Consider the following 25,529-nt stretch of genomic DNA (forward strand, 5'->3'; position numbering starts at 1 on the left):
TAGTTGGGTTGTACCTTTGGGTTTGAACACAGCATTGGTGCCTTGCCAGTGGGTAATGGGATTTTCCCTAATCCATGGACTATCATGGCTCCATGATTAAGCAAATTTTCACCCATGCTTGATTTTATGTGATAAAGTATAACTGAGGAAAGTGCCTTGAGTGATCAAATGGGCTGCTATGTTGACTCATGGCAGTCATGATGACTACAACACCTGGCATGGGGCAGATTTTTATGATTATTCTGGAGCATCTACAGAGAAAAAAAAATTACAAGCTCTCAGGTCATTAAACTCTCAAGTCACAGAGAACCAGAGTTCTTTGAAGGAAACCTTATATACTCTTTTTTATCTTGTAGCCACAGAGATAATATTTCTGAAAATCAAAACCAAAATTTAATGGTGTTGGTTATAAAATTAAAGTGAAATTTGAATTCACAGCCTCCCCAATCTTTCATGTAGAAGTTAAAGCATTCCTGAAACCTGGAATAGGGACTTCTGGTAGAATTTAGGTGAAGCTCAGAATCTTGGAGCTCCAAGTCACTCTGAGCATGCATTGCACATAGAAACATATTTTTCTACCAAGTCTGAAAAGACTAGTCTTCCTTTTCCTTAAAATCCTATAGGGAATTTATAATAAAACAGCTGCTTTATTTAGGGATATAAATGATCTCCAAGATCCCATCCCAACCAAACTTTGTTGCTGTTGAACCCACAACTACAGTCAGATATTAGCATGTTTCAGGGATCTACACAATCTGATCCCATAGAAGGTAGCTTACACATCCAAAGTATTGCAAGATTTTGTTAATTTAATTAAGCAGAAACCTGAGGGATATGTCTGTCTCATTTCAGTATGTCTCCTTGAAAGGATACTAGACCAGGGAGAGCAGAATACAACCAGTGTTGTTTGTTGCTCTTATGGTTGTTATTGTTGTTTTGATATGGGCGCACTTACTAGACATACTGGAAATGGCTCCTCCGTCTTATTTGGTTGGTTGAACTCGGGATTAACAATGATATTTAATGAGGTTGAAATATCAGAAGTTCCTTTGGGAACATAGAGGAAAATATCTAAAATGAACTTATTTACAGAATAGAAATAGAGTCACAGATGTAGAAAACAAACTTATGGCTACCAAAGGGAAAGGGGTGGGGGTAAATTGGGAGATTGGGATTGACACATACACACTACTACATATAAAATAGATAACTAATAAAGACCTACTGTATAGCACAGGGAACTCTACTCAATACTCTGTAATGACCTATATGGGAAAAGAATCTGTAAAAGAGTAGAGATATGTATATGGTTAACTGATTCACTGTGCTGTACACCTGAAACTAACACAACATTGTAAATCAACTATGCTCCAATAAAACTTAATTAAAAAAAAAAACAAAAAAGAGGAAGACATCTAACAGCTTATGAAGATAGAAATGTTGGAGAGGATTTATCATATGCATCACACTACCTCATTATTCCCCAAGACAGCCCAGAGACCACTCTCTTCAGTATAAGGCATTGAAAAATCTATTGAAGGGAAGTTCTGTGGTGCTGTCTTGTCCTGCCCACGTGTGACAAAGGCAAAGGCCACCATTAAACTTCCTGACTTCAGTGGGACTGATAAGATCCCAGAGCATCAAAGGCCAAGTGACAATGTTGAATTATTAAAGATGAGGCAGGTGCATTTCTCTTAGTAGTCAGCAGAGACTAAATTGTCATCAGACTGTTTTGAACTGCAGGGTCTTGATCAGTAGCTTAGTTATGATAGTTTTCCCAGGAATGAGATAGATGAGGGTTTCCTTCTGTAGCAACCACCAAAAACAACTTCTCTCTGATGGCCAGAAACGTGAACTCTTCACCACAGTGGAGAATCATACCTTCTCACCTTATTTTTTTATTTTTTACTTTTTTAAAATAAATTTATTTATTTTATTTATTTTTGGCTGCGTTGGGTCTTTGTTGCTGCATGCGGGCTTTCTCTAGTTGTGGCGAGTGGGGGCTACTCTTCGTTGTGGTGCGCAGACTTCTCATTGCGGTGGCTTCTCTTGTTGCAGAGCATGGGCTCTAGGCGCGTGGGCTTCAGTAGTTGTGGCACACGGGACCAGTAGTTGTGGCTCACAGGCTCTAGAGCTCAGGCTCAGTAGTTGTGGCACACGGGTTTTGTCGCTCCGAGACATGTGGGATCTTCCTGGACCAGGGCTCGAACCCGTGTTCCCTGCATTGGCAGGCGGATTCTTAACCACTGCGCCACCAGGGAAGTCCCCTCACCTTATTTTTAAAGCTAAGCCAGTTTGCAGATCAGAGCCCCTTGACTGAAGGAGAGGCTGATTTCCATTGAGTAAACACGCTACAGCTCTGTCACTGTAAACCATCCTCTATGCCTTGTTCTAGGGAAATTGTGACCAGTTTCTTGAACAGCCGTGCCTTGGGGAAAAGGACTACGGGGCTTTCTCAGAGATTACTAGATGCTGGTTCTATTGCTAATCCCTGGGGACCGAGTCCTAGCTGCTGTGGTCCACAGTTTAAAATGAGGCTTTTGGTGGAGTTTTGACCCAAGTTCAAATAAGAGTGTGCCTAGCAGGTCTGCTTATCCCTCCTGTGGTTATTTCCCCGCTTACTGAATACATGCTTGGAATAGCCATTCTTAGAACAAAGCAGAATGCTCCCGTTAACTCACAGGATTTTTATACCAGGTTCATATTCTCTCTGATCATTTATTTCTCTCGAGAACCATGTAGGCTTCTGATCTATTTGCATCCAATCCATTCAGTGTCCCAGGAACCACGTTAAAAGTTACCACCTAGACCTAAACAAAGTTCTCAAACTTTCTTTGCTTCTCTCCTTATGGGGCTTAGTTAGCCTAATAGGTGTTGTCACACAGGGTCATCTAAAAGAAATAAGCCGTAATGAGAAGGCAATACCCTTAATCTAATCTGCCTTCCAAGTTATAGTAGGCAAACATTTGACCAAATATATGGCCTCTTTATTAGAGCAGGCCTCTAACTTTAACATCCATGGTTCTTTTCTCCCTGCCTGAGGAGAGCGTATGAGGAACATTGATTTGGGGACGTATGCTTCCATAGCTCCTGGCTATGCTGTCAACCGCTGGAAGAAAAATGCATAGTATCTAAAGTCAGAGAAAGCGGTGGTCTGCTGGGGTGAACCTAGAACTGAAGGGAGTCTTGCAGTGCAGAAAAAAAAGTGTTATCTGCAGGAGTGTAGTGTGCAGACTGTTCTGAAGCCTGTAGGAGGGCCAAACCTGCCACCCCAAAATGTCTCTTTGGCATGTGGATTGATTTGAACTGCAGACAACCCAGGTCCAAAAGACTCAGGAAGAAACTTTGATCTTCCCCCTAATTGCCTAAAGTATTTGGATAGAATTGCTGTTCCCAGAGTAAAACTATCATTAGATGTATCTCCAACGAATATGGGCTAGGTGTGTTGGGGGAAACAGGGCCTAGATCTCGGAGCCCACTCTGTGTCCCATTGTCTCTGCCTGGCCCAGCAAACATTTGTTTACCAAACACGTACTTTTCCATCTCCATGTGAATTGTCTTCTCCCCTTTTGATGTCCCAAACCACTACCCTAACATTCTCTTTTGTCTTTAGCTGAAGATGGTATTTAAGGTAAGGGATTTAACCGTTTTGGTGAGTTACTCAGTTTTCCTGGATCTCTCCAATGTAGATATGCTATTAAACTTCTGTTTGATTTTCTCTCTTTTTTAAAAAATATTTATATTTTGGCTGCACCGGACCTTAGTTGCGGCACGCGGGATCTTCATTGCGGCATGCGGACTTCTTAGTTGTGGCATGCAAACTCTTAGTTGTGGCATGCATGCGGGATCTAGTTCCCCGACCAGGGATTGAACCCGGGCCCCCTGCATTGGGAACACGGAGTCTTACCCACTGGACCACCAGGGAAGTCCCTGATTTTCTCATGTTAATCTGTCTCATGTCAATTTAATTCTTAGACCATCCAGAGGAATCTAGAAGGGTAGAGGAAAATTTCTTCCTCCCTGAAAAACCGTGATAAGAAAACCCTTCCCTCTTCTAGTATTCCCCCTGTGCTTTCTATTACAAGGCTTGGCATTGTACTAACGACAAGGAGAAATATTTGCAGGACTCAGCTCTATTATGTAAAAGCAGGCAAAGATATGAATTTATAGATGAGAGGCAATAAATTGGTCCCTGGCAGAACTGGCAGTAATGCATCACCTCTGTCCACTTAACACTTGTGATAACTAGTCACATGGTAACATTCAGTTAGGAAAGGGCCTGGAAAACGTGGTTCCTGGATAGGCAGCCATTTGTCAGTAAATGCTATGCCGTGGGACGAGAAATGGAATTTTGGTGTAAGCCATCATTTCTGCTACAATTCAAGTTATCCATATATTCATCAGCTTGTTTGAGAATCAAGAAGAATTGGTGTGAGCCATTCATGTCACTGAGAAGTTGAGTAGGGAAAAAAAATCAGAATCTCTGGCCCTTCTGAATGAGACGAGCGTATATTATCTGGCATGTAGTGATCTTTGCTGCTTATAGTCTGCAGTTGTGACAATAGTTCCCACTAAATTATTTTCTGAATCTATAAGATTCCTCCATTGACACTGGATTTACCCATGTACCATCTTTAACTCCAATTCTGGGGATATTAGACATCTTTCTTAAATCCCTATACTTATTTCCTACATAATATACTCCCTTTTAAGAAGAGGAATTGTATTCCTAATAAAATTTTCGTCCTATTTTTCCTTATGTTTGGGTGTGCATCCAGATTCTTGAGGGTGTGCTGTTGTTAAAGTCAGTTTTATCATTGCTGTAACTACTAGGAATTATTCACTTATTTTCAATTAAGTTAATTCAATGAAATGCTGATTATGGAAGAGACATATATTAATTCATGTTAAATTTGTGTAAAGAAGTAAAGTAATCCTCAATGATCTTATAATTCAGAAGGATCTATCATTAATTGGGGGGGCATGTTTTTATAGTTCCTTTTTCTGTGCAAGTTTAATATGTTTTAATTGATGCTAAAAGTAAAGTTTATCCTTTTAAAAGTAGGGTATAATATTAAATCCTTGTCAACATAGTTTGTAATGTTTGCACAGCATTTACTAATAATGGTAATGTTCAAACTCAATAATGTTTGAAGTAGTCATTCTAATACTTTTGGCATATCTTATTTTTCCCTGTTATGCTTAACATTGTGATAGACATTTTCACAAATAAAGCAAAAAAAAAAACCCAAAAAACCAGTCTCCCCAAATTTAACTATCTAAAAAACAGATTTATGAAAGTTGAATTTCAATATCAAAATTGTGGAATTTTTAGGCCCAGATATGTGTTGACAATCGTTTTGTAAAATAATTTTTCATCTCAACAAGAATTATGATGGTATCCTTTTAATGAAACCATCACTAGCACCAAAGCATGTTTTTAATGTCTACCTGCTTAAACTGATATTGTCTACTTTGTGATGTGCTGGGTGTTCAGTATCATTGTAAATACCTGGTGTTAAAACTTTCGATCATGTGACATTGCAATTGTCTGCCACCGAAAGTCCCCACACGCCCCCCATTTGAGGGATTGTCTCATGTTTGCTCTTTAATATTTTCACTGATATTTTGATTTCCCTCTTGAGAAGTAAGCAAGAAAATAAAACTAGTACTTCTGACATTAGGCATTACTTGTTTTGTTTCCTCATGTGTAAGCAATTTTCTGACATTTCTGATATTTATAGATGCCAAAACTTCTTGTATGAAATCCTATATGAGAATGAAAGAACTAGCTGTGTCCTAAAAAATTTCAGGATGCAGGGTAATAACATTAACTTTGTTGAGTATGCATTTGCCAAGCACGCGGCAGAAATGATCTCATTTAAGTTTTAAATAACTTTGAAATAGTATTAATTCAGGTACTTTATATGCTGCTTTTTCACAGACACCAACATTCAGTGGCACAGTACAGTGTAGTAGTTGTCAACTTTTTTCTCAACCTCCAGTGTTGGCTCACATGCCTGTCCATTCTCTTACTTGTAACATCTCTTGTAACCCTCAGTGATTTTCAGCTAGGAAATGATGCCACCTTTTTCAGGTTGTAGTATCTACTGCATAGTATTCCCTCCACCCAATTCAGAAAACAAAAACAAGAAAACAAAAACCAAACTCATAATTCTGTGAATTGGCTGGATGGATCCTCTAGGTTTCTCCTGGCAACTCATGCAGCTACTGAAGGGTAAATCTGGAAAGACGACCTTACTTCCAAGTCCAAAAGTTGGTGCTGGCTGTTGGCCAGGAAGTCTTGGTTTCTCTTCCATGTGGCCTCTCATATTCAGTTGGCTAGATTGCCTTCTGTTCAGGGAGGTCTTAGGACAGCGTTCCAAGACATTGAGAACAGTAGATGCCAGGTCACTTAGGGTCTAGTCTCAGAAATTGTGTAATATTACTAAATCATTCTGGTCAGTCAAAGTAAGTCATACAAGCCAGCACATATGCAAGGAATGGGGAAAAATACTTCACCTCTGGATTAAAGTAATGGCAAAGTCACATTGGCATGGTCATGAATACCCAGTTGGAAAGAATTTGCGGCCATATATTGCAATCTAACTTAGACTCTCTCTGACCACAATTATTTAGATCACTTCTTCATTAAAAATTCACTCACCCACTCACAGGACCCCAAAAGTTTCATCTAATTATGGCATCAGACTCAAAACCTAGTATCTTTTTTTTTTAAACTTATTTTATTATTATTATTATTTTTTTAACTTATTTTTAATTAATTTATTTATTTTTGGCTGTGTTGGGTCTTTGTTGCTGCATGCAGGCTTTCCTCCAGTTTCTGTGAGCGGGGGCTACTCTTTGTTGCAGTGGGCGTGCTTCTCATTGCGGTGGCTTCTCTTGTTGCAGAGCACGGGCTCTAGGTGCACAGGCTTCAGTAGTTGTGGCATGAGGGCTCAGTAGTTGTGGCTTACGCGCTCTAGAGCACAGGCTCAGTAGTTGTGGCACATGGGCTTAGTTGCTCTGTGGCATGTGGGATCTTCCCGGACCAGGGCTCGAACCCGTGTCCCCTGCATTGGCAGGCGGATTCTTAACCACTGTGCCACCAGGGAAGTCCAAAACCTAGTATCTTATTATCTGAATCTGACTCAGATACAGAAGAGTCTTCTTGGATGTGGCTCCTCCTGATCCAATACCTATAAATTAGAAAAGCAAGTTATCAACACCACTCCATTTCCCAGTACACAGTGATGGACTGGGGACAGGATAATCGTCAGACACTCATATTCAGAAAGGGGAAGAGTGGGAGAACACAGCAATCTGTGATTTGTAGCAATTCTGAAATTCAGCCAGGCACATATAGCCGGTTTCCCCTACCCTGGGAGCAGAGTATCATCCTTGATAAAGAACTATTTTTTAGTTCTTTGTGAATGCTTTTCTGGTGCATTTTTCCACATATCTCTTGGCTCTGCCCTGTTGAATCTTGGCTTTACCTTCTAAGACAGTTTTGTTTTTAACCATGAGAAATAGCTTAAGCTTATTGCTGCATTGTGCTCTCAGCCTGCTTTCTGACCATATAAATTTGGTGAAAAGAGGCCTCTTTTCATTTTGAACTATCTCAGCTTCTTTTAATCTAAGTGGACACTTTTCACTAATGCAACCTTGTTTTGAATATGTGAGTTTCCTAGGTATCTGATTATAGTTTCCTCATGCCTCAGTAAACCCATCCACAATGGTTTTGGAAACAGTAATTTCTGCACTTTGGGTCATGTGATACTTTGGGGTGACACACTAAGTTTCTATTCTTATAAACCTTTTTTTTTTTTTTTCAGCTGTAATGCTTTACTTGGCATTTCTTAAATCGCTCAGGGGTCCTAACAAAGAGTTTTCTGCATTTTTTTTTCCCTCACAGCTAATTCTTTCTTACTTTGGGAATCTCTTCAGGGCTGATGGAAACGCTGGTGATCAGAAACAGCTTTATTTCCAATTCGAACAGATATTGAGTCCTCTTGATTTTTTTCTGTATTGTGCTTGAATACTAAACATTTCCTTCCTAAGTTCATTTCCACTACACTGGCTTTATAACAGGCATCCAAAAAAAAGTCATCTGCCCCTTTCAGAAGCCTGCCTGGAAATCTCTTTAGTCGGCTTCCTACATGCATTAAACACGTGTTCAATCTTCCAAGCTACGGCAGAAGGCAATTTGCCAATTGTTCTGCCACCATTTTAACCCCAGAGGTCCCTTTTTCAGTCTCGGATAACAGCCTTCTCACCACTCTTGCAGCTTTTACCCACTTCCTGGTCCCAAAGCCAAAAACCACATTCTAAGATTTTTGTTAAGGCAGTCCCCTGTTTCCTGATACCAACTACTATAACGGTATGTAGAAAACATCTCAAAACTCAGTGGCTTAAAATCATAACTACCATTTACATTTCATAATTTTTCACTCAGTCTTAGGCTTAGCTGGGTGTCTTTCCTCTGTTGCATTTGGCTCACTCAAGCCTTTCTAGTGATTGTCTGGAGCATCCAAGATGGTATCACTCACATATGTACTATGTCATGTGGGATGACTGGCGATTTCTGTCTCTGTTCCTGTGTACTTTTACTCTCCAGCACGTCTCTCTCCATGTGGTGTCTCATCTTCTAGGATACTCCTTTAAATGCAATCTCCGAACAGCAGGAGAGCAAAAGCGGTAGCTTCAACTACTCTTAAGGCCTAAGCTTCAAATTTTCACAATGATATTGTTATTATACATTCTGCTGTCCAAATAAGTCAAGGGTCACCCCTACCACAACGTGGAAGGGGACCATACAAAGAGGTGAATTCAGCAAGATTCAATTCTTTGATGACAGTTTTATAACAATCCATCATATCACCTTAGAACAAAGGAATTTTATAGCTCTCTAAGAGATATATATAGTTTTAAATATCTTCCTAGCAATTACACAAATAGGAAAAGTTCATTATAAGCAATTCCCACATACCCTGATTAATAATATCCATCAGGTAATAAACTATCTGTGGAGAAGCACAGTGGTTAAAGTCACAGGCGTTAGAGACAGAACACTTGGATTCACATCCTGGGTTGTCTCCTTGTTTGCTGCATGATTAAGTATATTGTTCTTTGACTGTTTTTTTATCTGCACATTAGGATGGGGAAGTTAATAATAGTAACCTCTCTCATAGATTAAATTTAAAAGTGTAGAATAGTTTCTGGCATATGGTAGCCCTCCTTAGTTGCACACATATAATTGTATGAATAAAATTTAGGAGTAGATGAGGAAGAGCAGAAACAAAATTAAAGCTGAATGTTTGTTTTGACAAATGTATTTTTGAGATGCTAGGAAAGTTCAGAAGTGACTTGACTGAGATTGAAAAGACGATTCTAGGGACTTCTCTGGTGGCGCAGTGGTTAAGAACCCGCCTGCCAATGTGGGAGACATGGGTTCGAGCCCTGCTCTGGGAAGCTCCCACATGCTGCGGAGCAACTAGGCCTGTGCACCACAACTACTGAGCCTGTGCTCCAGAGCCCACGAGCCACAACTACTGAGCCTGCGTGCCACAACTACTGAAGCCCACATGCTCTAGGGCCTGTGCTCCGCAACAAGAGAAGCCACCACAATGAGGATCCCGTGCACCGCAACAAAGAATAGCCCCCCTCTCGCTGGAACTAGAGAAAGCCCACGTGCAGCAACGAAGACCCAATGCAGCCAAAAATAATTAATTTATTAATTTTTTTTAAAAAAGAAAAGATGATTCTAAAAATATGAGTAGGAATGGATGGAAGGAGAAGTGGTACCATAAAATCTAGGCAGAAGGCTGAGCTTGTGGAAAGGCATGATGGGGAAACTGACAGGGGAGGGTCGTGGTCCAGCAGCAGGGGAGGGTCAGAAACGAAGGCAAGGGCTAAAAGAGGCTTGTGTTCTGGGTGAGGTGTTTTGTCTCCCTACTGGAATTTATGGGGAGCTATGGACATATTTTAAGCAGAGTAATTCCATGCATAGATTTGTATTGTAGAGGAACACTCTACAAACAAAGTGATAAAAGTTTTAAAAGACCCTTGGAGAGAGAATCTCTATAACTTGGTACCTGGTTCGATGGTGCTGGCTGCAAGTGAGAAGAAAAAGTTGATGTTTTTAGCGTATTAAAAAAAACAAAGATAGTGACACAGATGCTGCATAAAATGAAGAGTAAGTGTACACTCATGAATATGAAGGAGTTTTCCAATAGGTAATACAGACCTACAACAATTTGTACAAAATTCTGAAATCCATAAAGCTCAGAAAACTAAAACAATTTTTTTTTTTTTTTTGGCAACAGGAGAAGCTCCATATTTGGACACATTTGAGGCAAAGTTGACTGGAATGGATATGAAATATTATTTTAAGTTTTTCACTTAGGTAATCTTTATATTTTTTGTGATTCCCTTTTTAATATAGGGTGGGTATACTATGAAATATTTCATATATATACTGTATTACCATTCTAAAATACCTCTGATCCCTGGAGATACAGATAAAAGATTATGGCTCTGTGCTATATAATTATAAGGAATTAATAGCATTATTATTCAAATCATAGCAAGAAAAGTAGTCAAAATATCTAATTAAATGCATTTCAAATGGAGAAAAGGAATTATTGCTCTACACCTTATGTCATCTGGAGCCGGATATTGTTAATTTCCAACCTAGGTGGCAACACCAAGTTCTGCCTAACCTTGTTACACTCAATCATGACTCCAATGAAGCAGTTTGAATAAACAAGTCTGTTATGACTGTCATGTCTTGTTAAACAAGATAAAAACAGAGAGCTGGAGGAGATCACTGCATATGGTCAGGAGATTGTAAAAGCAAGTGCTAAGTAGAAATGAGAACAGCTCACATCTTTGTGCTCAAATCACCTGTTTACAAAGCAACACTCCACTGCTGGCAAAGTTATTATTTTATCAATTTAGAAAGATCCCTATGTATTTTCATATCATTTAAAAGAGTTAAGGACTTCCCTGGTGGCGCAGTGGTTGAGAATCTGCCTGCCAATGCAGGGGACACGGGTTCGAGCCCTGGTCTGGGAAGATCCCACATGCCATGGAGCAACAAAGCCCATGCACCACAACTACTGAGCCTGCGTTCTAGAGCCCACAAGCTACAACTACTGAGCCCACGTGCCACAACTGTTGAAACCCGCACGCTCTAGGGCCCGTGTGCCGCGACTACTGAGCCTGCATGCTGCAACTACTGAAGCCTGCATGCCTAGAGCTCGTACTCCACTGCAAGAGAAACCACTGCAATGAGAAGCCCGTGCACTGCAACAAAGAGTAGCCCCCACTCACCACAACTAGAGAAAGCCTGCACACAGCAATGAAGACCCAACTCAGCCAAAAAAAAAAAAAAAAAGTTAAAATGTAATTAATATGGGAAGCATTTACAATGATTGCATGTAGCCTCTGACTCCTCCAAAATTTAAAATGTCTCAGGAGAATGACCCTAAAGTGCCTTCAGCCTATTTTGTGTTTTCCATAGAACCCAGCATAGTATTACTTGCAAGTTTGGCATCAGCAAACCTATATGGGGGGCATTAATCTTCAGGCCCTCTTAGAGGCCTTCAAGGGTTGTTAAAATCACACACAGGCTGTTAACTATTAAAATATATGATGTTCACTGTATTCATCTCTTAGCCATGACCGTGTGAGCTGTCCAGTTTTGCAAAGTCCATGTGAAGCACAAGCTGCTCACGGATGCCCCTTTTGATGTACTCAATGGTTCCCAATTTCCCCATCACTGTAGCATATACTGAGTCCTATAACTTACTGTGATTTTATTCAATCACATGAAGTCATTCTTTATCTAGAATGAGTTGTGCATATCTTTCATAGCTAGGAAAAAACATGGGATGATGGTTGGGTGTTGTATTATCAGGAACCACTCAAATCTGAGAATCTCCTTATGTAACTTTCTCATTTGAGTGACACCTTGGCTAGGTAAAGCATTTTTGAGATGTATCATTTTCCTCTCAAAATTTATAAATCGATTCATTGCTTTCCTGGAAATGATGCTTTAGAGAAGTCTAATGTTGCTGTGATTTTTTCCCCTCTGAGCCTTTTTTTTGCCTGATGCTTAAAGAACTCATTACTTAATCTTTTTTTTTTTCATTTACTTAATCTTGATGTTCTTAGTTTTCACCAAGATATACAGTGAATACAGTGTATACAGTGAAACAATATACCCAGGTGATATATTTGAAAAAAAAAAAGTTTTTAGGGTCCAATAATTTAGTAAGTGGAATATACTGTACCATCCTCCCTGAAGAACCATTGTGCACACTTGCGTGTCAAGGCTCTGAGAAACCCAGCAGTCAAGGAACCTGGCGGATTCTGCTCCATCCAATGCTCTCCAGACTCATTTAAATACATTTGAACACTTGTTTCCTGTCACTTCAAGCCACATGCATGGACATGCCATTCTTTTAGGAAATATTTTATAAATATTGATACCTTCTAAGTAATTTTTCTGATACCTTTTGAGTTTTCCCAATATATAAATTTTCATATTATGTTTCAACAGAAAAGTTTTGTTATATTGCATTATTGATTATTGCTTCAATTTTGGTTCTTATCTCTTCAGAAACATTTGATATCCATATCCTTTCCTTCATTCCCAACATCATTTCCTCTCTGTACATTTCTATAATTTTCTGAAGTTTTTTCACCAAATCACATGAATCAAATTTCTTGGTTTTAGAAGACAGAAATGAACTTTCACAGTATTCAGTAGAAAAAGGCATTTGTAGAAAGCATTTCCAAATACTTAAATCACTCCTGGAAGCTGTAAGTGGGCTGCAGAGGTAGACTCCAAAAGGTGGCATGGATAGATGGTGGCCAGATACAGAGGAGGGCATCACCCGGAACCCTCTATCTCAGACACCACTGCCTCTGGACACTCACCTGTGTCACTGTTGCCACTGCTTCTACACACTAGGCAGTGTCCACTGGGGCTTTGCTCTCTAGCACCCTTGCTGCCACACTGCTGAATGCTGGATCTTCTAGAAATCTCTTCCAAATTCCCTGACTTTTCTGTGGAACAGTGTCTCACTGAAGTTCCTGAGCTGTGCTATCTACTTGGCCAAACTTGGGCCACATGCTCATACTATGTGCCAGAGAGACAAAGAGGAAAATATGGACCCTTCTTTAAGGGAAGCAGGGTTTTGTCTCCTTCTCATTCTGATATATCCCCAAATTTAAAGGGTGCTTTTTGCTCAGGCAACCAAATACACACACACACACATACACACAAGTCCATTATATCACTAATTTGATTTTTGAATTATCTTTTTTCCTTATGTTTAATGTGTACTGTTTATAATTACGTTGATGCATATTTGATTTTATAACATTCTTCATATTATCTAGCTCCTTTGTTGGAAATTTCTGCTTGCTTTCAATTAACTTTTCACCTAACACTGTTCCTATCTTATCTCTCATTTTATAGAATCCATGCTCCATAAATTTGACTAAGATAACAGCAGATGCTATTTAAAGTTTACTCCTCTTGGCTACAGTGAATCTGTTGAAAAAAATGCATTCCTGCCTTTTACTGTTATGTTTTGTTTCTGACATAACAGAAGGTTTTCTTGGGTTTGATATTATTTTTTTATCCATCTTTATCATCCTTTTAAAAGGAGATAACTCTAAGATTTAGTGCCTATTCCTAAAACAAATTGTCTTCGATATGTTGTATTTACATTTAGGTATCTCTCCTCTGGAATGTGCTACTGGAGAGCTGATTCAGCAACCCAGGATATATGCAAAGGGCCAGGAACACAGGAAATTGAGCAGGGGGCAATTAAGGACCCCTGCTGGGCACCAAGTCTCATGTGACTTACATGCTTTCTCACTATTTTCACCTTCCATGTCAGTAAATAGCACGTACTCTTTATAAAGAAACTTCTGTCATCTCTCCACTCCTTCCCTCAAGTTTGTTTGCTGGCTTCCGCCCTGTGCTAACACCTGTCTCAACAGGAAAGGACACTGTCATGCTTTTAAAGATGCTACAGGGAGCCACTCCCTGGTATGACTTACCGCGTTCGGGCTCTACTGGATTTTGCACATATTTTTTAGCCCCATTCCTGATACTTCCCCTTGACATGTAAAGGACAAGAACATCTCACTTTTTCCCCACGAAGAGCCACAGCTGATACCTTGCTTTTAGTTGTAGCCCCCCATTCCTTGGACCACCAAGGGACTATGCCCCTCAAATCTGACAGGCATTGGTCCAAGTGCTGTTGCCTTCTCACCAGGACATCACATTTCTACTGTGGGGGAAAATCGCCCTCCCCCTGGCTGCATAGCTCACCACTGCTGTGGCTCTTTCCTTCACGAAAACCAAGAGGCACATTCTCCAGGCATCTCAGCCTCCTCTCTACCCATTCCACACTCTAGAGATCTCATGGAACCCATGATATCTTTTAGTTACTTCCCACACAACTAAACTGGCTTCATAGGAAGGAAGTTTCAGCCGTCCTTCCTCAAAGATAGTGGCATCTGAATATCACCCTTCCCTAGTTTGTAATAGTGAGAAATCTATTTTCACTTTTTTGTTGTTGCTGTTGCTGCAGAGATGGAAGGAAGGAGAGTCATCTACTTCCACCCAAGCTTTACCCAAAAAAGGATCTGTATGGGCTTTTCAGCATTCTCATTGGCTATCATATCAATCTATTTCCTTACTTGCAAATAAATTACAATTTTCAGGACTTTCAAACTGACTTTACCAGTTTTATGTATCTTTAAAACTTTCTATTTGTTTATTTTTACTCCAATTTGTATACCGAGGCAGAGAATTACTTTGTTACTGTTGGACTTGATTGTAATTCAGAATAATTCATTGGGTTGACTTAGCTCCGCCTTACAGCCCATTGTGATATATTTTTACTCTTTATTTTGATTGCCCTGATAATTTTTAAAACAACGTTTACTGCTGTCTTTTGCTCTTCAGGCTTTCTGTATATTCTTCTAGCTTCTTGGTGAAAGTGCAAAAAGACAAAGTACAGACCATGTCATAAGCGCCCTTCTTTTATACATTACATATTCACTCATCACTATTACCGTATTTCTTCATATTTCTAAGCAATTCGTGCAGATTTTGGCTATTAACAACTTTGGTTAAAATTTGATAAAATTTCCAAAAGTTTCCCTAATTTAATGTATCTCATCATAATGGAAAATTTTTAAAAGATCAAGCCTACAGTACATCAGTGCTTTGTGCTGTAACCTTATTTAAAGTAACTTCGTGCAAATTAAAAAAAAAAAAGTTCATATGTAGAAACTGTTGCAATACAGTGTCTGTGTGATCTAATGCTAGGGTTTGGTTGATTTTTGATTGAACAAAATCTTGTCTGAACAAAAATTACTTTACCTATAAATAGTTTTTCCTGTTAGAACACAATAATGATGATGGAGAAGCAAATTCAGTGGTTGCTTTTCATGGCAGAATGGGGTTAAATTCCAATGATTCCACATTTTCTCCTGATCACTCTGAACGTAATTGTACAATGAGAGATCAGTTCAGAATCTTCTGACATTTTGGAAAATGTACAAGATGTTCTTGTCCCTGAAATCCAAAGCACCATTTCTACTTTGGCAGAAAGTTTTCCCATGAATAGAGGCATTCTGAAGAATTAATCCTTTGAAAAAATATATTTTTAATTTTAGGTCACATTGAGAAGAAGGTAAAGCCATACAATGACTGGAAAAGATGGTTTAAGAAAGGTGTTTTTAGGACTTGAAGGAAAAATGAATTTATATATTACTCATTTGGTTGATTATAACTGTTAATCTTTTTTTTTTTTAATTTTTATTTATTATTTATTTATTATGTTTATTTTTGGCTGTGTTGGGTCTTCGTCTCTGTGCGAGGGCTTCCTCCAGCTATAACTGTTAATCTTAATAAGGTTTATCATAAACTACAGGTAGACTTCACCAAATTCTGTGGAGTGTGCTTTTTGGAAAATTATATTTCATTGTATTATCAGTAAAAGAAATCCTGTATATTGAGCATCTTTTCATGTGCCTCTTGGCCATCTGTATGTCTTCTTTGGAGAAATGTCTATTTACGTCTTCCACCCATTTTTTAATTGGGTTGTTTGCTTTTTTGATATTGAGCTGTATGAGCTGTTTGTGTATTTTGGAGATTAATCCCTTGTCAGTTGCTTCGTTTGCAAATATTTTTGTGGAATCTAGAAAAATGGTACAGATGAACCTATTTGCAAAGCAGAAATAAAGACATAGAGGTAGAGAGCAAACATATGGACACCGAGGTGGGAAAGAGGGGGGGTGTGATGAATTGGGAGATTGGGATTGACATATATGCACTACTATGTATAAAATAGATGACTAATGAGAACCTACTGTAGAGCACAGGGAACTCTACTCAATACTCTGTGGTGACCTACATGGGAAGGAAATCCAAAAAGGAGGGGATATATGTATATGTATAGCTCATTCACTTCACTGCACAGCAGAAACTAACAGGATATTGTAAAGCAACTATACTCCAATAAATTTTTTTTTTAAATTACAGAAAAAAAAGAAAGCCTGGAAATAGACATAACCACAAGCAGCCACAGCAGGCTGCCCAGCGTTACACATCTCCCGTACAACCTGAAGGCGGTCCATGCCTGTTCTGCTTTCCTCAATGTTCCCAAGCTAAGATTGCAGTGTCCTTAAGTACACAAAGGAGTGAGACCGGTCTCACTTTCCAATAGTTGTAGAAAATTGAACATTTTAACATATTTGGGGGAAATGTATCTGCTCTCCTAGGTTACTAGAGTCTTCTTTCAGACAGAGGATAAATAGGAGTGTATGTTCTTGACCTGACAAACTAAAGGAATTTACCATATAAGTAATAAAAACTTAAGGTTCTAGATAAAATACTTAAACTATCCAGTATTGAAAATAATTAATTTTTATGCTTATGATATAGTTTTAATAGCATGCATTATGGAGGGAGTCTTTTTTTTAAATTTTTTATTGGAGTATAATTGATTTACAATGCTGTGTCAATTTCAGGTGTACAACAAAGTGAATTAGATATATATATGTGTATATATATATATATATATACACACATATATAGAGATATATACATTCTTTTTCATATTCTTTTCCCATATAAGTTATTAAAGAATATTGTGTAGAGTTCCCTGTGCTATACAGTAGGTCCTTGTAAGCTACCTATTTTATATCTGGTAGTGTCTATCTATTAATCCCAATCTCCTAATTTATCACTTCCCCCCATGTTTCCCCTTCAGTAACTATAAGTTTGATTTCAAGATCTGTGAGTCTGTCTCCGTTTTATAAAAAAAGATCATTTGTATCATTTTTATTAGATTCCACATATAAGTGATATCATATGATATTTGTCATTCTCTGTCTGACTTAGTTTGATCATTTCTAGGTCCAGAATGGATAAAGAAAATGTGGAACATATTTACAATGGAATATTACTCAGCCATAAAAAAGAATGAAAATAATTATTAAACACTGAAAATCCATGAAAACCATCACTAAAACATTGGCCATTGAGAAATTAAAGTTAAAAATGTCTTTGGGGTAGACATATCACTGGAAACATAGCTATGAGCTAAATGTGAAGAAGGAGCAGAAAACCAGGAAATTTGTGAGTGAAATTGCCCTGAAGAGATGGAGAAGGTGTGGAGAGAATATCACAAGCAGCAGGGAAGTAGTTCTGAAGGAGAATGGAGTCCTACCTTTAGCATTTTCATTAGTAACAATTAGTAAGAGTCTGTAACCTAAGCTAACCCATCCCCAGAAAACTGTGCTTATTTTCTGTACACATAAATATATATTTATTCGTATCAACAAACATTTAATTAAACTCAGAAGTATTGACAGTATTATTAGTAATAGTACAAAACTAGAAATAAACTAAATGTTTAACAATAAAAATATATAACAGCATGTACACTCAATGAACTATTAGGCTGTTGATTCAAGTGGTCATTCATATCTGATAATTGCATGTGAACATAGCCATGATGTATGATTATAAAGTTAATGTGGTTGTATTTGGATATCAAACTATGATCTTTTTAAAAATTTGTTTGAGGGTACTTATCCAATTATTTTAACAAATTTTGAATGAAATATATAGTAGCAATAAAAACAACATAACATGTTGAATGTATATTCAAGTGAAAGAAGCTAATTGGAAAAGGTTACATACAGTTTGGCTCCAGCAATATGACGTTCTGGAAAAGGCAAAACTATGGAGATGGTAAAAAAACAAATCAGTGGCTACCAGGGGTTGGAGGGGTGGGAAGTGAAGGATAAATAGGCAAATAGGTGAAACACCGAGAATTTTTAGGGCAGTGAAAATACTCTGTATGATTCCATATGATGAATACATGTTATTATACATTTGTTCAAAATCATAGAATGTACAACACCAAGAAGGAACTGTAATGTAAATTATGAACTTTGGGTGATTATGATGTGCCCATGTAGGTTCATCAGTTGTAACCCATACGGGGAATGTTGATAACGGGGGGGCCTGTGCATGTGTGGAGGCAGGGGGTATGTGGGAATCTCTGTATCTTCCCTTCAACTTTTCTGTGAATCTAAAACTGCCCTGAAAAGTAAAGTATTAACTGAAAAACAAAAACAAATGTTAATATGGGTTTCATTAAAACACATTAGTTAAAGTTATAGCTCTAGGTGCTATTCCAAATAAGCCTCCAAACCCTAGGGTTTTAATATAAAACTTTATAGCGATTTTATACTATTTTTCATTTAAAATAATGTAACATTTATTTATTTATTTATGTTTTGGCTGCGTTGGGTCTTTGTTGCTGTGTGCACGTTTTCTCTAGTTGTGGCAAGCGGGGGCTACTCTCGGTTGTAGTACGTGGGCTTCTTATTTTGGTGGGCTCTCTTTGTCACAAAGCATGGGCTCTAGGCGCACAGGCTTCAGTAGTTGCGGCGCATGGGCTCAGTAATGGTGACTCGCGGGCTCTAGAGTGCAGGCTCAGTAGTTGTGGTGCACGGGCTTAGTTGCTCCGCGGCACGTGGGATCTTCCTGGACCAGGGCTCGAACCCATGTCCCCTGAATTGGCAGGTGGATTCTTAACCACTGTGCCAGGGAACTCCCAAAAATAATATAATTTTTAAACTGGTAGAAATCAACACCATCATGTCTCTAGAGCCTAATATAAGTGCTTTACATATGCTATATACAATTTCAGAAACACATGCCAATACAGGTTATTACATGTTCTTTACAAATTAGGAAACAAAGCCTTGAAAAACTTACGTAACTTACCCGCGATCACACTGCAATTAACTAGCAAAGCCTGGATTCAAATCTATATCTGTGTGACTCCAAGTTCACGTCCCTCTTCACCCAGAATCATTGATTCACTGTTCATCCATTCATAAGCCAGTATCTTCACAGTGACAAACAGGAAACTCAAGATGACATTGCTCAAGGCTTCATCCATGATGCTTTTAGAAGGAAGACAGTCTATCTTCACTTTAGCCAGGGTTGGGAATCGTTTTCGCAAAACTTTAACTCCCCACTGTGGGAAGACCTCCATCTGATTAGCTATCGCCATCCCTTGATTTACAATAGCCATTCATTGGGGTTGTTCAATTTTACAGGCATCCATGTTCCAGTGAAGTGATTTGTCCATGGCCATATATAATTATAGTCCAATTGGTTCAGGCAGGGACCATCCAACTGCCCAGACATTCATTTTATTATCAGCCTTGATTTGAGCTTTAATTAAATAATAATTTATTCAGTCCCTCCTTCAAAGAAGTCTGCTGCGATTAATACCCATATATCTCTCAAGTGTCTATATATATATATACTGTGGAAACTCAATAAATGGTGCTGACTAACTTCAGGCTTGGCAGGAAGAGAAATGCTGTTGAGGCAGATGAGGTGGAAACAGACCCAGCAGTGTGATATATACAGTTGAAGCAGTTGATCTTTCATTGGTTAATGCAGGGACACAGCCAGGCATCAGATGAGAGACAGCAATCCAGAGCCGTGTGATATCAGAAACAGGTGCATAACCTTAACTACTGTGTCCCCTGGCTTATTTCCCTTGTCGTTGGAAAGATCAGCTATGGCATCTCCACAAGCATACTGGCGTTTGACATAGCAGGCTTCCCTGGTGGTTAGTTGTGTGGTGGTCCTGGGCTTAAGCCCTAACAGCCACTGCAAGACAGCACTCCTTTTCCTCAACACCGGCATCCACACAAGAAACATGGCAAGCGCATGCTCTTGTCGTTAATGACACCACACTGTTTATTTCTAGGAAAAGGAGTTAAAATGCATCTGTAGTGGAGGGGGAACGCTAGCCTAGTGCACACCATCTGCATTCTGCAGATAAGAATATAAACACCCAATTATAAATAAAACAAATGAAGGTAGTCAGATCACATGCACGCCATACATAGAGAGGCACAAAGCATTAACCGTTATAATTGAGAAGTCTAAATGGCAATGAATATTTAAGAAGGGACTTACCTATATCAATGGGTCAAATAGATAAAGAGCCTGTGATTTATCACCAGAATTATTCTTAGGTAAATATATAGCACACGAGAATGGATTAATACACAGGGCCATCTCTTATTTGCACCTTTCAATGCTTTGCTTCTGGAGGATGCAGAGATTATTCTGCTCCCTCATTTACCGTTCCCAAGACCTCCCTATGCTCTCTCTCACCAAAGAAAACTATGGTTCCTCTTCCCAGAGACAAACATCTCATGTTTCTTTTTGTTCCTCTCAGGTCAGCCATCAGCTTTATTTAATCATAGAGTTCCATGAACTCCTGAGAAATGGGGCTAAGGAAAGTGGTAACCAGGATCAACGTTGGATTCTTTTCTTATGTGAGGTTAGAGATCCTTGGAAGGTCAGGGACTCCAAAGCCTTATCTTTGTCCTGGGGTTGTCTGTTTTCATACCCTTCTTTGCAATGATGCCTGCCGTACTCCATTCAGACCTGCCCCAGTTTTCAGTCCTCACCCTAAATCTCCACTTGGTTGATTGAGCTCTGGCTACCCACAATCAGAATTCACTGGGTCCTGACACTGACAGCCTGCCTGGGTTTTTGTATAATCTGTATATATTAATACAGTAACATTCTTGGGTTTCAATTGTATACAGAGCATCTTAAGCACTTAAATGAACATCCTGGATGCTATAGAAAGCTAACCCATCCTACCTGCTGTTAATGGCCACAACTTCCAAGTAATGTGTTCTGCCTTTTGGATGAGACCTCTCTCTCTCTCTCTCTCTTTCTCACTCTCGTTCTTGCTCTCTCACTCTCCCTCTATCTCTATATCTATTGGGTTTTTTTTTTTTTTCAGAAAACGAGCCTGGCTTCTGCCTACCTAGATAGTTCTTATAAGCTCCTGAGAAATTTATCCAGAATTACAAAGCTGTGGAGGTCATTGTGAACTCCAGAGAGGCTAACCAGAGAGTATAATAATGACCATGCCCTGCCTTTTGCTCTAACATTTATTCAAGCTTCACAACAGAAGGACCTATGACTAAGATGATTGTTTGGAATCTGTAAGCATAGCAGTAATAGTTTACAAGTTATGGAATTCTCTAAAAGTTTTCCTTTGCCAGTAGTCCTCATTTTGGTAAAGGGCAATTCTATTTTACCAGCTGTTCAAAGTCAAGAACACTGGAATCCTTGATTCCTTTTCCTCTCTCTTACCACGCATCAGAACCATCAGCAAATCCTGCCAGCTTTGCCTTCAGAATGTGTCCTCCATCAGTTTACTCCTCCCTGTGTACCGTGTCACCAGCCTAACTCAAGCTTCTGTCATCCCTTGCCTGGGCTGTTGGCAATGACATACAAACTTATCTCTCTGTTTCCAACATGGCCACCCTACACTCTGTTCTCAACATATGATCAAGCATTCTTCTTTTAAAACATCAATTATATTAAGTGACCCATTTGCTCAAAACCCTTTAAGAACTTTGATCCCATTTGAAGTAAACACAAAGACCTTAACAAGATCTAGAAGACCCTCAAAGATCTGGCCCCTGCCTGCCTTTTGGACCTGACTTACGTGCCCTTGCTCCTCCTTGCCATCTTACTCAGACGGGTCTCCTGTCCCAGGCATTCTCCCGCCTCAGGTTGTTGTTGTTGTTGTTTTGCATTTTATTTTCTAAATATGAAAGTCTTCTGTAAGGGGTATCTACACATTCTTGAAGTTGTGCATTCATCCCTACTCTCTATTTCCAGAGCATCATACCAAGCAGAAACTCTGTTTCTCTGTATCAATTAAATAATACTTCCCTACTACTTTCCTCCCCCAAGGATCCCACAATCTCTATTCTGTTTTCTGCCTTTATGATGTTACTTCTTCTAGGTATCTCATATAAGTGGAATCATAAAATATTTATCCTTTTGTGTCTAACTTATTTCACCTGGCAATTTTTTCAAGGTTCATATATGTCAGATCATGTATCAGAATGTTATACATTTTTAAGACTGAATAATATTCCATTGTATGTGGATATCACATCTTGTTTATTCATTCATTGGTTGATGAGTATTTGAGTTGTTTCTAACTTTTGGCTGTTGTGAATAATGTTGCTATACAGCACATAAGTATGTGATCAAGTCTCTGCTTTCAATTCCTTTGGGTATATACCTATAAGTGGAATTGCTGAATCATATGGTAATTCTATGTTTAACTTTTTGAGGAACAACTAAACTGCAGCTGCACAAGGGGTTCAATTTCTTCATATCTTCAATAACTCTTATTATTTTCCATGTTGTTGATAATGGTTATCCTAAAGGGTATAACATATTATAATATTGTGGTTTTTATTGTTATTTGTATTTACTTAATGACCAGTGATGCTAAGCATCTTTTCATGAGCTTATTGGTCATTTGCGTATCTTCTTTAGATAAATATCTATTTAAGTACTTTGCCTATTCTTAATTTGGATTATTTGCTCTTCATCATTGAGTTTTAGGATTTTTTTATATAGTTTGGTTTATAACCTTTATAATATAAGTGATTTGAAAATATTTTTTCCATTCCACAGGTAGTTTTTTCCCAATATTGATAGCGTACCTTGAGGCACAATTTTTTTTTCTTTTTTAAAATTTTGATGACTTTCAGTTTATCTTTTTCTCTTGGTGCTTGTGGTTCTGGTGTCATATCCAAGAAATCATTGCCAATTTCAATGTCATGAACATTTTCCCCTATGTTTAATTGTAAGAGTTTTATACTTTTACTTCTTACACTTTGGTCTTTGATCTATTTTCAGTTAAGTTTTGTGTGTGCCATCATATAAGGGTTCAAATTCACATTTTACATGTTGATATCCAGTTTTCTAGGTTACCTTTTCCCCATTGAATGGTCTTGGCACCCTTGTTGAAAATCTTTTCTTTCTTTTCCTTCCTTTTCTCCCTCCCTCACTCCCTTCCTCCCTCCCTCCCTTTTTTCTTCCCTTCCTTCCTCCCTCCCTTCCTTCCTTCCTTCCTTCCTTCCTTCTTTCTTTCTTTTGACTAATTGTTGTGGCTAAAAATTTCAACACTATTTTGAACAGAAGTGGTTAAAGAGAGCATCCTTGTCTTGTTTTTGAAGTTGGGGAAAGCTTTCACCTCTCACCATTGTACATGATATTGGCTGTTGACTTTTCATAGGTAATTTTTATCATGTTTAAGTAATTTCCTTCTACTCCTAGTATGTTGAGTATTTTTTTTATTTTAAAATTTTCTTTAAGGTTTTTAATTTCTTTATATTTTAGTTTTGATGGATTGTGTTCTTCTAGGAATTTGTCTGTTTCATCTTGGTTATCCAATTTGTTGGAGTAGATTTGTTGATGGTATACTCTTATAATCCTTTTTATTTCTGTGAGTTCAGGATGACTGTACTCATTTTCATTTCTGATTTTAAAAATTTGAGTCCTCTCTCTTTTTTAGTCAATCTGTTTTTTAAATATTGTTGATCTCTTCAAAGAAACAACTTTGGTTGTTTGATCAACTTTGATCAACAACTTTGATCTCTTCAAAGAAACAAACTTTGTTTCAAAGAAACAACTTTCATTGACTTTTCTCTATTTATTTTCTATTCTTTATTTTATTGATCTTGCTCTAAACCTATTGTTTTCTTTCTTCTGCTAGTTTTGGGTTTAATTAGCTCTTCTATTTTTAGTTCACTATGGTATAAATTTAGGTTTAACTTATGCATTTACAGATATAAATATTCTTCTTGTCACTGCTCTCACTGCATTCCATAAGTTTTGGTGTGTTGTGACTTCACTTTCATTTGTCTCCAGGTATATTCTAATTTTTATTGTTTTTTTTTTCTTTGACTAATTGGTTATTTTAGGTGTGTTGTTTAATTTCCATATATTTGTGACTTGTCCAGTTTTCTTCTGTTATTGAGTTTTGGCTTCATTTCATTGTGGTCACAAAAGATACCTTTGAAGATTTCAGTCTTTTACAAATTTTTGAGACTTGTTTTGTGGCCTAACATAAGGTCCATCTGGAGAATGTTTACAGTGCACTTAAAGAAAGAAAGTTGGGTGGATTGTTCTATATGTGTCTGCTAAGTCTACTTTGTTTATAATTGTGTTCAATCCTCTATTTCCTTACAGATATTCTGTCTAGTTGTTCTATCCATTATGGAAAGTTGTGCATTGACATTTCTAACTATTACTGTAGAACTGTCTATTTCTCCCTTCCATTCTATCAACGTTTGCTTCATGGATTTTGGGGCTCTGACATCTGACATATATGTTTGTTTCATCTTCTTGGTGAATTGACCCTTTTATCAATATAAATGTCTTTTTTCCTTCTTTAAAAATGTTTTAATGTAAAATCTATTTTGTCTGATAGCCACCACAGCTATCTTTTGGTGATTATTTGCAGGGAATATATTTTTTAATCCTTTCACCTTCATCCTATTTGATCTCTTCAGATCTATTTAGATTTATTTAGAACTAAAACACTTTCTTGTAGACAGAAGATAGTTGGATCATGAATATTTGTCTATTCTACCAATTTTTGCATTTTCATTGTAAAAAAATACATTTCCATTTTAAGCAATTACTGATACAGAATAAATGACTTCTGCCATTTTACTATTTGTTTTGTGTATGTTTTATAGCTTTTGTCCTTTAACTCCATCACTGCCTCTTCTCATGTTTAGTTGTTTCTTACAATGATACGTTTTGATTCCCTTCTCATTTCATTCTGTGGATATTCTATAGATATTTTATTTCTGGGTACTACGGGGATGACATGACATCTTAAAATTATAACAATCTATTTTGAATTTATGCCAACTTAACTTTAATTGCATACAAAAACTGTACACCTATTCAGTTACTTCCCCCATCCCTTTGTGTTACTGATGTCACAAATTACATTTTTATACATTGTGCACCTGATAACATTGATTTATAATTATTTTACATATTTGTATTTTAAATTCTATAATAAATAAAAAGTGAAGTTACAAAACAA

The sequence above is a fragment of the Balaenoptera borealis genome, assembly GCF_965194805.1.
Source record: "Balaenoptera borealis genome assembly, chromosome: 6".
Taxonomy (NCBI): domain Eukaryota; kingdom Metazoa; phylum Chordata; class Mammalia; order Artiodactyla; family Balaenopteridae; genus Balaenoptera; species Balaenoptera borealis.